The 11612-nt window shown below is 50.4% G+C and overlaps 1 pseudogene; it reads left to right on the top strand.

Annotated features, from left to right (window-relative positions):
* Positions 1 to 224: 224 nt before the first annotated feature.
* LOC120844349 lies at positions 225 to 2868 on the top strand (annotated as a pseudogene).
* Positions 2869 to 11612: the final 8744 nt, after the last annotated feature.

Raw genomic sequence — 11612 nt, 5'->3', positions numbered from 1 at the left:
GAGCTGTCAAACAGGCCACGAAAGAGATCCCTGAGGAAGCTGGACTAGAAACAGCCGACAGCAAACTCCTCCATCTGCGGGAGGCTCGTAACAGCCTACAGGAATAGTGGAGAGGCCAGAGGCTGAATCGAAACCTGCGGAAGAGAATAGCAAGGCTCGACAGAGACATCGAGGACCACGCCAACCGCCTAGCCCGGAAACAATGGGAGTCCACATGCAGCAGCATGGAGGGCCAACTCGGGCTGCGCAAGACGTGGAACCTACTTCGCTGTCTCCTAGACCCCGACAGTAGCAAGACGTTACAGAGGCAAAATCTCAACAAGATCACGCACACGTACAACGGTACAGACAAGGAACTCTTACACGAGATGCAGAACAGGTACATAGGCACTACAACGAGGGAAACTCAAGAAGACTACACGGGTAGGGACAACCCCACGCTAGACGAGGAGATCACGGAGGCCGAGGTGAGGGCTGTGATCTCCGACTACGCACGAAGTCAGCGCCGGGCCCCGATGGCATCACCAACAAGACACTCAGAAACTTGAATGATTTGTCGATTGAAGCAATTACGAGATACATGAACGAGTGCTGGGAGCGGGGCGAAATACCGCAGCATTGGAAGAGTGCGCAAGTGGTTATGATCCACAAACCCGGCAAGAAACTACAGATCGAGAACCTCCGACCCATTTCCCAGACTTCCTGCGTGGGGAAACTGATGGAGCACGTCGTTCTCACGAGACTAAACAACCACATGGAGAACCGGGGACTGTAACCACACAGAATGATTGGGTTCAGACCGCATCTAGTAGTAGTAGTAGTTAGTGGTGAGGGTAGCGGAAAGCCGGAACATGTTAAAGACCGCATCTCTCGACGCAGGACGTAGTGCTCTAAATCAAACACCAAATATTCGACGCCCGGGGCAAGGCAGCAGGGCTGAAAGCCATCCTGGCCTTGGACCTCACCAAGGCCTTTGACAACATCACACACAAGGCGGTTCGGGAGAACCTCCGGGATTTGGGGGTAGGCCGCAAAGCCTACACCTACGTTCGAGACTTTCTCTCGAACCGCACGACCAAACTCTCGATAGGAGACATAAAATCCGAAGGGATAGAGCTAGGCAGCAGGGGTACGCCGGAGGGTTCGGTGCTGTCCCCCTTTCTGTTCAACGTAGCGATGATCGGTTTGTCAAAAATCTTAGATAAGATTAAGGGCCTCAACCATAGTCTCTACGCCGACGGTGTTACCCTATGGGTGACAAGCGGCAGTGATGATTATATAGAAGAAACGCTACAGCGAGCAGCGAAGGCAGTCGATCACTACGCGACGGAGAGGGGGCTCAGTTGTTCGCCGCAGAAATCAGAGCTCCTGTTGGTGTATCCCATCACTAGAAAACAGTACGGAGGGGCACCAATCATTACTATAAAAGCGAACGGGGATCCAATCTCCATCGTGGATCAAATCAAGGTGCTAGGACTTCGGGTGCATGAGGAGGGCAGAAACAACGACACACTAAAGGCTCTGGAAAATAGCACACAACGAACAATTAGACTGATCAAAAGAATTGTCAATAGGCGTTACGGCATGAGAGTGGCCGGCCTAATTCGCTTAATGCAGGCCTTCATCATTAGCCGAGTCGTCTATGTGGCGCCGTATCTAGTATTCGGGGTCGCCGAAAAGCACAAAATGGAAGGACTGATACGAAGGGCTTACAAGCAAGCAATCGGCGTCCCCATCACATACCCAACACCAAGCTCTTAGAGTTAGGGCTACATAACACTTTAGATGAACTCGTAGAAGCGCACACCATTGCACAATATGACAGACTAACACAGAGCCCCACGGGGCGGCACATTCTAAAGAAACTTAACATCCACTACGAATCACAAAACGGAGCTAAGGGAGACATAGCCAAGAGTATCAGGAGGGACCTCAAAATCCCTCCACTGCCCAAGAACATGCACCCGCAATGCCATAAAGAGAGACGGGAGGCAAGAGCTGGCAACATGGAACGAATATACCAAGACGTCGAGGACGTGGTTTATGTAGATGCCGCGGAATATTGAAATTGCAAGGGCATGTCCGTCGTAGCGGTGGGCGCGGACGGGGAGCCCCTCGTAAGCGGGACCGTGGCGACGTACAACCCCGAGACAGCGGAGGGATCGCACTAGCGGTGGCCTCCACCAAAGCTAAAATTATTATAAGCGACTGGAAGATCGCCATCCAAAAATTCGCAAAGGGGCGCGTCTCGTCAGAGGCGCTCAAAATTTTAAGAACGTACGGTGACCACCACCAACAGAGGCGACGCGGTACGATCCAAATTATTTGGGCACCCGCGCACCCCTCGCTCCCAGGCAACGAGGCGGCTCACACAGTAGCTCGAGGTCTTACATGCCGAGCCAGTAAGCCCGCCTAACCGGGAACGCGAGGAGACCGCATGTTCACCTATCGAGAAATTACGAATCACTATCGACTGGGACGGGCGCGGTAACCACCGGCTCAACCTGAACTAACTAAGAAGCAGGCAGTGGCCTGGCGCCTTCTCCAAACCAACATGCACCCGAACCCAGTGGCCTGTAGTCGGTTCTACTCGGGACAATTTGAAAATACCTGTAAATTCTGTAAGAAGAAGGCGGATCTGCCACATATCTAAGGGGCATGCTCTCGGGCGGCACCGAACATTGATGGCCGCAAATCCAAGACCGCGAGCATTGGGAAGCCGTACTGCTCAGCTCAGACCCACAAAAACAGGTCTGAGCCACCCGGCTAGCCGAAGAAGCCGCCGAGGTCCAGGAGATCTTGGCCGTCTTCTAGCACGGCGGTGGATGAGACGGCTGCACCCGTCACCCCTCTGACAGTGCTGGGACAATAAACTTTTATTCTCTTCTTCATTTCCATGCATCATATTCTTGAAACGTCAAATTTACCTCTTTTTTTTTTTTTTTTTTTTGCTTTTGCCGAATATGGGATGTACGGCTCTATATATAATTTTCATTAGGAATCAACATAGATGTGTAGTCGAGAAAGGTTCAAAGGGGTATGCGATCGTGCCTTTGAGTGTCCCCGTAGTCGGCGCCTATGCTTCCTGGTGAATCTGTTTTAAAACACGTGGTGCCATCTCTGGGCCTCTTCACGCACCATAAAATGACTCTTTTATTTCAAGTGGTGACCATAGATGGCGCCACAAATCGAATGTTTTTGTACATATTTAAGATCAGAGAGTGCATGCACCACATAGTGCTCTGATTGAAATAACTTTTTTTTTTCTTCTTTTACTTAACGTTAAGTTTACGAAGAGTAGTAAGTTGGGCGAGTTGGTAAACGTTGAACATGGTTAAAATCGCGCTTCAAAGAAAAACAAACGCGCGAGGTGCTCGAGGCGTTCACCATCTTGAGCCTGAGCGATCGCTGCGTTAGCCAGCCGTCGGTTGCTTTGAGTGAAAAAGAAGTTGCCTTCTTGCGATCATTTGACTGCGGATGATCTGTTTCCCCCTGGTGACGTTGTCCCCTGTAAAAAATCGTGCTTCATCTTTCTCTTCTTCACTTAATATACTAGAGTTGTGAGTGCGCGCTTGTCTGTGTTCTGTGTTCCTTCCTCGTTTGTCCTCGTCTCTTTGTGCGCGATTTTAACCATGTTCAATGTTTAAGTTTACGAAATTATGAACATAAAGCTGTAATTAAAGTATCGTGATCAGTCGGCTCAGCGGCACGAAAAAGAGCGGTATGATATAAAATAAAATACATCGTTCAGAAAGGACCAAAACTGGAAAACAAAATTGCGTATAGGCAAACGATTCTTATCAACAGCTTTACAATATAACTATACGAAACCACCTCCAAAGCACTAAATGAATGGGACAAGCAAAGGTACGAAAGACACTGCGAAACATTGCATTTTTACATCGATTTTTTTCCTCTTTGAGGTAATAAAGCGCCGGGCTTTGTTTGGACTCGTGCCATTTTCAACCTTTGCGGCCACCTTCCAAAGAAAAATTATTGATTAGTTTGTTGATTGGACAACTTTTTCCTTCACTTCTGATCAGAACCAGACCTTAACCGATACCTTAAAAAAATAATTAGTTCCAATTGTATTTACAATTACTTGATCTAACAAGTAATGTATTACATTTATAAACTAGCTACCCGCTGTAAAAAAATAATCGGTTAATTATTTTCTATTTTAGTGGATTACTACTGCGTCCAAACAAACACGTCAAGAACCATGCAATGCCTACTGCGTATATTGCCGCGCGCAGACTTGCAGAAGGTTCTCGTTTATTCTTGCTGCGAGCATAAGTTCTATCGTTTATCCCTGCTTTTGTTGTTCTAGAAAGTGCGTGTTCATTCTCGCCCCGAGCGCGCTACGCTCGAACCTTCCCCGCCGAATCTTCGAGACAGTGACTCACTCTAGATAAGAGGCCGCCCGCGACCTTGTTGAGTCAGTCTCGCCTCTGCGCTCGATCCTGCGGTTTCGCCGACATCGACGCCCGCGACGCTCTGCTGTTTTCTTTTGTACCCTTTTATTTTTGGCACAAGTTCGCCACATTAAACGTTTATTTCTTCCTTTTTATTTCCTGTTTTTTGGTCACCACCCGTGACAATATTTAGGACGGAATTTACTGCCTCATCTAAAATAAAATGCGACTAAAATACACTCAGTACAACGAACCACATATTTGAAACGAATAATGTAGGAGGTCGAACCTCTAAAATCATGATCAACTTAAACTGGCGTTCGAGATAAATGGGTTCTACGTTGTACAACCTAAACAGACTTGAATCGGGCGAGTGCGCTTCGAATACAGTTGGGCATTCCTCTTACGCTGGTGGAGGTACGCGCACCGATCGCTATAATCCTAAAGTTCAACGTCGGTGAAGTGCAAAACAGTGAGTGCTCTCCTGTAGGTATGGTGCTCGCACTAGTTGCTGCATGTTGCCAAAGACAATGCCTATTTTTGACCATTTAAGTTTCAAACCCACTGGCAGTGGGAACAAGATGCCGCACTTGCGCATGGACACGTTTCAAAGACTGCATGCGGGATGAGGGCTGCTACCCGACAGAGTGACCCAATCGATCTTTCTTTTTTACTCACCAAACACAACAGAATCAATGCATCCCATAAATTACACACAAAACAGGGGAAGACTGATAGACGGAACGCTCCAAAACCCAAAAACATCACTGATACAACGATATATCTAACGGCTGGCCGTATTTTTGGAAAAGAAGTGCGCGATTGAACACGGTCGAAGAGGCCGACGAGACAAGTCACGTCACGATTCTCATTCCCTCTCCTCCTCGCTACGTCCCGTCGAGCAGGTAGACCGAAACAAGGAGGAGAGAAGCGAGGCCAAATCCCCCCATCCTCAACTGTTCCAGAAGGATCGTGACGTCATAGACATCGTTTGATGGCGCCCTTCTTTTCCAAAAGTACGGCCATCCGTTTAAAAAGATGTTGAACCGAAATTTGGATTTCAGAAAACAATGCAGGAGATGTAGGCGGGACGCTACAATCCCTACAACACCACTCGTGAGGCAATATCTCGAATGGACGGCAGTATTTTTAGAAAAAGAGATCGAGATGGAACAAGGCCGACGAGGGTCGTGACGTCAACAAATCTCGTTTCCTCCTCTCTTCGCTTCGCCACCTCAAGGCGGCGAGCCGGAAAAGACGCGAGGCCGTTTCCTCTCGTTCTCGACTTCTCTCGGAGAAACGACGTCAACATATCTGCCAAATGCGCCTCCTTTTTTTTTTCTTTTTTTATTTTTTTTAGAAAAATACGGTTATCCATTCAAGATATCGCTGTATGAATGATGTATTGGTGCTTGTAGCGTCCTTTAAGATATCGATATGTGCGTGATGGCTCAGAGTTCGTAGCGTCCCATTCAACGCTTCTTGGGTCTTATTTTGCGAAATCCAAATTTCGGTTCAGTATTCCTTTAACCTAAGATTACTGTGTTGTCTGTGTTGCTTTACTGTTCTATATAGTCAGCATATAATTAAAAATGGTTAGTTAGACAAGCTCAAATCAATCGGAGCAATTAGTAGAATAAAAACACTATATTCTCAAACAGTTTTCTAGATGCGACTCGCGAGGCATATCTTTAGGGTAGCGAAATTGTTTTCTTTTTTTCTTGTAATGGGAATTTTGCGGGTACCCTTTCGGTTACTGTCTAATGCAGATTGTGCGGAAGTAATCATGCCATTCGACATCAATGAGATTTCTGTGCCATCCCTTTAACTCAGCATCATGGTGAATTTATGCAAGCCGGCAGAGACACGTACTGAATAAATAAGGCTGTAGACCTGGTCACACAACTACACAGGAAGGCGGAATCATCATTTTCAACATTTCAACGGAATTTTAGGAGGCCCTATGAAGCTGCTCACTGTGCGCGACACTTCTTAACATTTTTCACAATCGTTCATTGCTTTGCGCTCCTAGTCAGTGATTGACTATTTCCGAAACTGCCTCTAATCCACAATCTCGTCTGCTTCATTTCCACCTAGTAAAACCCGAATTTCCTAATCATCGAATATACCGATACAGAAACCTTCTAAGATATATCATGGAATAAAGGATATTTCTATTTTATAGGTTGGCGAAATATACATATTGTCATTATAGTCAGTTTCATCATCATTAGGGGCCTCGTGAACTGTCTTAACCCAGGGCCCCGTAATTTCTTAATCTTGCCCTGCTTAGATATGTCCTGTACGGGATCAACCCCTAATAATAGCATACGTTTTATGCCCTAGAATCCCTCACAACAGAGTCATATATGAAGGTACAGTATTTTTCAAAAGTTTAGACCCAACCGCGCGCGAGGCCGGGGCGGGCTCGAACCCGTGCCGCGGCGCTCTTATCGTCGGCGACTCGGCGCTCGCTGGCTGCGAGATTTTAGAGAGCGAGAGGGAACTTCACTATCGCATCGCGCTCGCTTCGATAACAAAGTGGGGCGAAATAGCGATAGCGAAGTTGCCCTTCGCTCTCTAAAATCTCGCAGCCAACGAGCGCCGACTGGAGCGAGCCCTATTTAACTCTAGTGTAAGCCACTGCTTATTCTTAGAGAAGTCAGGGGGCCTTCCCTTTCACCAGGATTAAATTTTTTGCACATGCCCAATTCGCTAACGAGGCTCCTACCGGAATGTCCTCCAACATTCTTGTTTAGAAGAATTTATGGTGCGGTTTCCAAGCCCGAAGCTTTTCGACTGTGCTCCTGTGCGAGCTCATTGATGCCATCGAAATTTGTGACGCCACTCAGGGTTAGCGCCGCAGATAGTAGAGTAGACAATACATGTTTGATATTACAGTAAAGGGCAGCGGTGTAGCACCACCGACGTTTCTACCGCTTATCCATTAGTGGAAAGTTAAATGACACAAGTAGCCTACGCACTAAACATGTTTACACCCTTAAATATGTACTAAATCAACTTTTTCAGGGCCAACGCCCTAAGGGAGTTGCAGCAATAGCCCTAAAATGCTCGTGAACTCCCAAAATATAGGTTGCTGGCGATTTTAACATTGCCCTATAGGGTGTGATGATAATGCATTTAATCCAAAGGAGCAAGCGAGCTGGACAACAATGACGATAATAATCCCTGTTGGACAATTCGAAGACGCTCATTCGCGTGTGACCAACTCTGAAATTACGAAGGTTACACGCATGTTGCTTTGTTTTCGCCAATACTTCGAGTAATCGACAGCTCGAGAAGCATTCGGGTAGTGGCCCGTGTCCAATCGCTGATTTGACGACAACAGCCGAACCCTAACAATGTCTGGAACTCAGCGCGTGTCCTGTGCCTTGCCGACCCCTGCGCGTGCCTATGATCAACATTGGCGGAATATGGATCACGTGGCCGCTTCTTCTGGCTGCACTGATCGGTTTTCTTACATTTTTTCTGCGACTTCGATTGCGTGCGGTGAAAAGCAAACGGGTGTTTGCCAGTAATTCATTACTCTAACTCTAATTCCAGTAAAATTAGATATTTACAACGAAATAAATTATAAAAAAACTTACATATGACATACAGTAAGCTTGGGAGAAGAGCGTGTTGGTTCAAGTCATGGATAAAGAAAGAATAAAACAATCAAAACAGGGACAATACAACCACATCTTTCAGTTTTAATTGTTTTATTCTTTCTTCATCCATGACATACAGTATTTCCGGTATTTCTAACGGAGGATTTCCGCGTCTGCCTCCTCATCCAAGCGTCTCGATTCCTCCGCCACTCCGCCCATCACCTCTCTCTCCACTTGACAAAGCCTGCATGCGCATGCACAACCAGTTTGCGCGAGAGGTGCCCACCGGTAAATTGCAAGCCAGTAAATTTCAAGCGCATCCACATCCTTGAGTTACTCCCACTCTCAATTCTAGGCTCTCTCGGCTAAGATCGAGCACATTGCGCCATCTGTTAAACGGGAAACAAACTAAACGAAAACAAGGTATTCCGTTCGCTAAACGGAGCAACTGTGCCCTTCCACACAGGACAAATCGAGGAGATTTATTTTCCAGCGTCAGCAGTTATGGGTTCTTCCCACAACATGCGCTCTTGATGTCCTCATTGCATTGGTGTAGTCGTCTCGTGGTTGGCGATGTAGGGCGTCCGTCGTTGGTGTTGTCAAATCCTTGAAAAACCGCCGGCCACCCGCAGGAATCGTTATCACTGAGCTACGCCTCAGCTGCATTAGCACCGACTGACCGCCGAAATGTTCCTGCTCGTGTGTGCACGTCAGTGCAATTGCAAGCTTGTCAAAGCTAGGTTCACGCGCACGCACGTGCTTGCACGCATGGGTGCCAGTCGGGGCTCCATGCTTGCGTGAACCTAGCTTTGAAAACGAGCAGAGATATATGGCGGCGGCCAGCCGTTTTGCTTGCAATCGTGTATAGAGAGAGTTTGGCCATTCATTCGGAAGTATAACAGGCAAATGAGGAGGCGCCATTGTCCGAAAGAGTGCTGGTCGTGTTCCAGAAACGAAATTAATAAGCGCGTCGGAGTAACTCTCGGTAACTGAAAATGTGGTGCACGTGATGTTTCAATCTCGGTCATCCAAAATCATGATGATTCTGGATGACCGAGATTGAAACAACCCCCCCCCCCCCCCCCCCCCCCCCCCCCGCTGTCGTGGCCCTCCGCGACACCACCCTGAGCGCTGCACCCTGGGTGGTCCGCACCACCCCCACCCTTGTGACGCCACTGCCCGAGGCGCCGAAGGCCAAGAATCTGCCGTCCGAGCGGTCACACTCTGTCCAAGCAAAACGGAGTTCGAAAGCACATTCGTTTCTTACACCCTTTTGCGTGATCATAATCGAAACATCACGTGCACCATATTTTCAACCATGAAAAGAACCCTTACGCTCTTATGAAAACTCCTTCTCGCTATCACCGCTAGTGGATTCTTTTGGGCTCCTGGTTGGCCAAGAGGGCATGCCATCTCTGCCCGCTCCGCCCATTGACCAAACACCCTCTATAGACGCTTTACACACGCGCCAGAATACAGCCGCCATTGCTGACCTTCTCTTGTTTTACCGAGATACCGAGCCACGGAAATTGGTGTGGACGAGTCTCCACAAAGGCCAATGCTGAGGAGAAAGACAGAATAAAATCTAGGATGGCAATGACCTAGCCTGCTATGGTAATAATGAAGTTGTAAGGAATGTGAGGAGTGTGTGGCGCCGGCGACAACCGGGACCGTGCGAGGACACTCCTTCCCTGGGGGGGATTCCTAGGGACAACACTTGTCCCCGCTCCCGCGAGTCGCGGGGAGGAGCGAGGGACGGCGGGGAGTGAAGGATGGCGCTGGAAGAATAAAGGAGTGTACCACGTATGTGAAAGTGTCCGCTCAGCCGAGCCAAGCGTGACAAGTGGGGGCTCGTCCGGGATCGCACCATGGACTCCTTCACAGTGCCAGAGGGGCTAGTGCAGCAGCTCCTTCGACAGACCGACGGATCAGCGCTGCAACGTGAGCACGCTGCAGCACAATTGCGGCAAGCCGTAATGGCGGCTCCGATGCTGACCGGCGCCGAAGTGCCCGTGGCGACTGTGGCCACAGTCCATCCCTCCGGTGGCCCTGTGCCCAGGATCGCGGCCCAGCTGCCGAAGTTCTCGGGCTTCAGCGATCTTCAGTCGCCCGAGGAATTTCTGGAGCGGCTCGAGAACTTCTGTTTGGTGACGGGAGTCGCCGCCGACAAACGACTGAGCCAGGTCGTGCCAGCCGCGCTGGAGGGCAGTGCGAAATTGTGGTGGCGCTTTGTGGGCGACTTCGCCAGCTGGGATAACTTCACGTCCGCGTTCCGTGCGGAGTTCGCCTCCATCGACGCGAAGCGTCGCCTCAAGGATGAGCTGCGACTCCGTACACAGCACCCGGAAGAGAACTTGAAGGAGTTCATTTACACGATTGCGGCATACTACGACCGAATCGGAGAAGAGGTGCCGGACTCGGAGAAAGTGGACCGGGTCCTCCGGCAAATGCACCCGCAGCTGCAGGACTTGGCAGAGGGGGCGCAGTTCGCGAACCTGGCGGAGCTGGCGAAGGCGGCCGACGGCCTCATGCAGCGCGCTTGGCGACGGCTGCAGTACTTGCCGCCGCCTCCCCAAACCAACCAAGTGGCCAGAGACCTCGCCTTCAGGCCTGCAGCTGGTGCTCCGGGCCTTCCCAGACCGCCACCGGCGATGACGGCAGCTGCAACGTTTGCTTCCCCGGCCGCAGTTACGCAGTCGACGTACCCCTGGCCACTTCACTCGGCAGCGGTCCAGCCATCGACGGCGGCTGCAACGTTCGCTTCCCCGGCCGCAGTTACGCAGTCGACGTACCCCTGGCCACTTCACCCGGCAGCGATCCAGCCATCCTGCCACCGGGACCAGCTTTACGGCCCAGCTTTACCGATGCTGCCCCCAGCCACCTTCGCGCTGCCGGCAACCCAGTGGCAGCAACCTAACGGAAGACAGGCTCACTGCCAGCGCTGCGGAGGAATCGGCCACGCCGCTCGTCACTGCGCCACCGGTCGGCGGGCTGCGTCAACACCCGCTGCGTCTCTTCTCTGCTTCCAATGCCAGCAGCCGGGCCACTTCCAAGCGCAGTGCCCGGGAAACGGGAACTGGTAGATGCTGCCCCGGCGGGCATCTACGACAGTGCGTTGCAGGTGGCGACAACTGCCGGTGGGAAAGAACCCCTCTTGGACGTGCGGATTGGTTCGACGACCTTCCAGGCACTGCTCGACACGGGCTCCAGCGTTAGTCTGCTGGGACTGCCGGCGATGACAGCTGCCCAAGCTACAGGAGCCAGTCACAAGAGGGAAGTCCGCACGCTGCGCCTCGCGACAGGCTGGTCTCAATCCTCCACATCGCTCAGGTGCAAAATCCAATGGGCGGCCGGTTCTCGGAGGCAGCGCTTCCTGTTTGTGCCCGACCTTTGCCGAGACATTGTCCTGGGGAGAGATTTTTTGACGATCACCGGCATTTCAGTGCACGTGGCACTTGGGGGGTGGACGATTGGCACAGAACCCCAGTGCATTGTTCCGTTTGCTAAGGGTGAAAAGAGGCCAACTGAGGAGCCTCTGGCCGGGGAGGATTCCTACTGCCTCCAGGGCATCTTCACGGAGGAAGAA

This window comes from Ixodes scapularis, unplaced genomic scaffold (genome assembly GCF_016920785.2).
Source record: "Ixodes scapularis isolate PalLabHiFi unplaced genomic scaffold, ASM1692078v2 PGA_scaffold11__112_contigs__length_91849675, whole genome shotgun sequence".
Lineage (NCBI taxonomy): Eukaryota > Metazoa > Arthropoda > Arachnida > Ixodida > Ixodidae > Ixodes > Ixodes scapularis.
The sequence above is the reverse complement of the archived record's forward strand: the minus strand, read 5'-3'. Positions and strand labels throughout refer to the sequence as shown.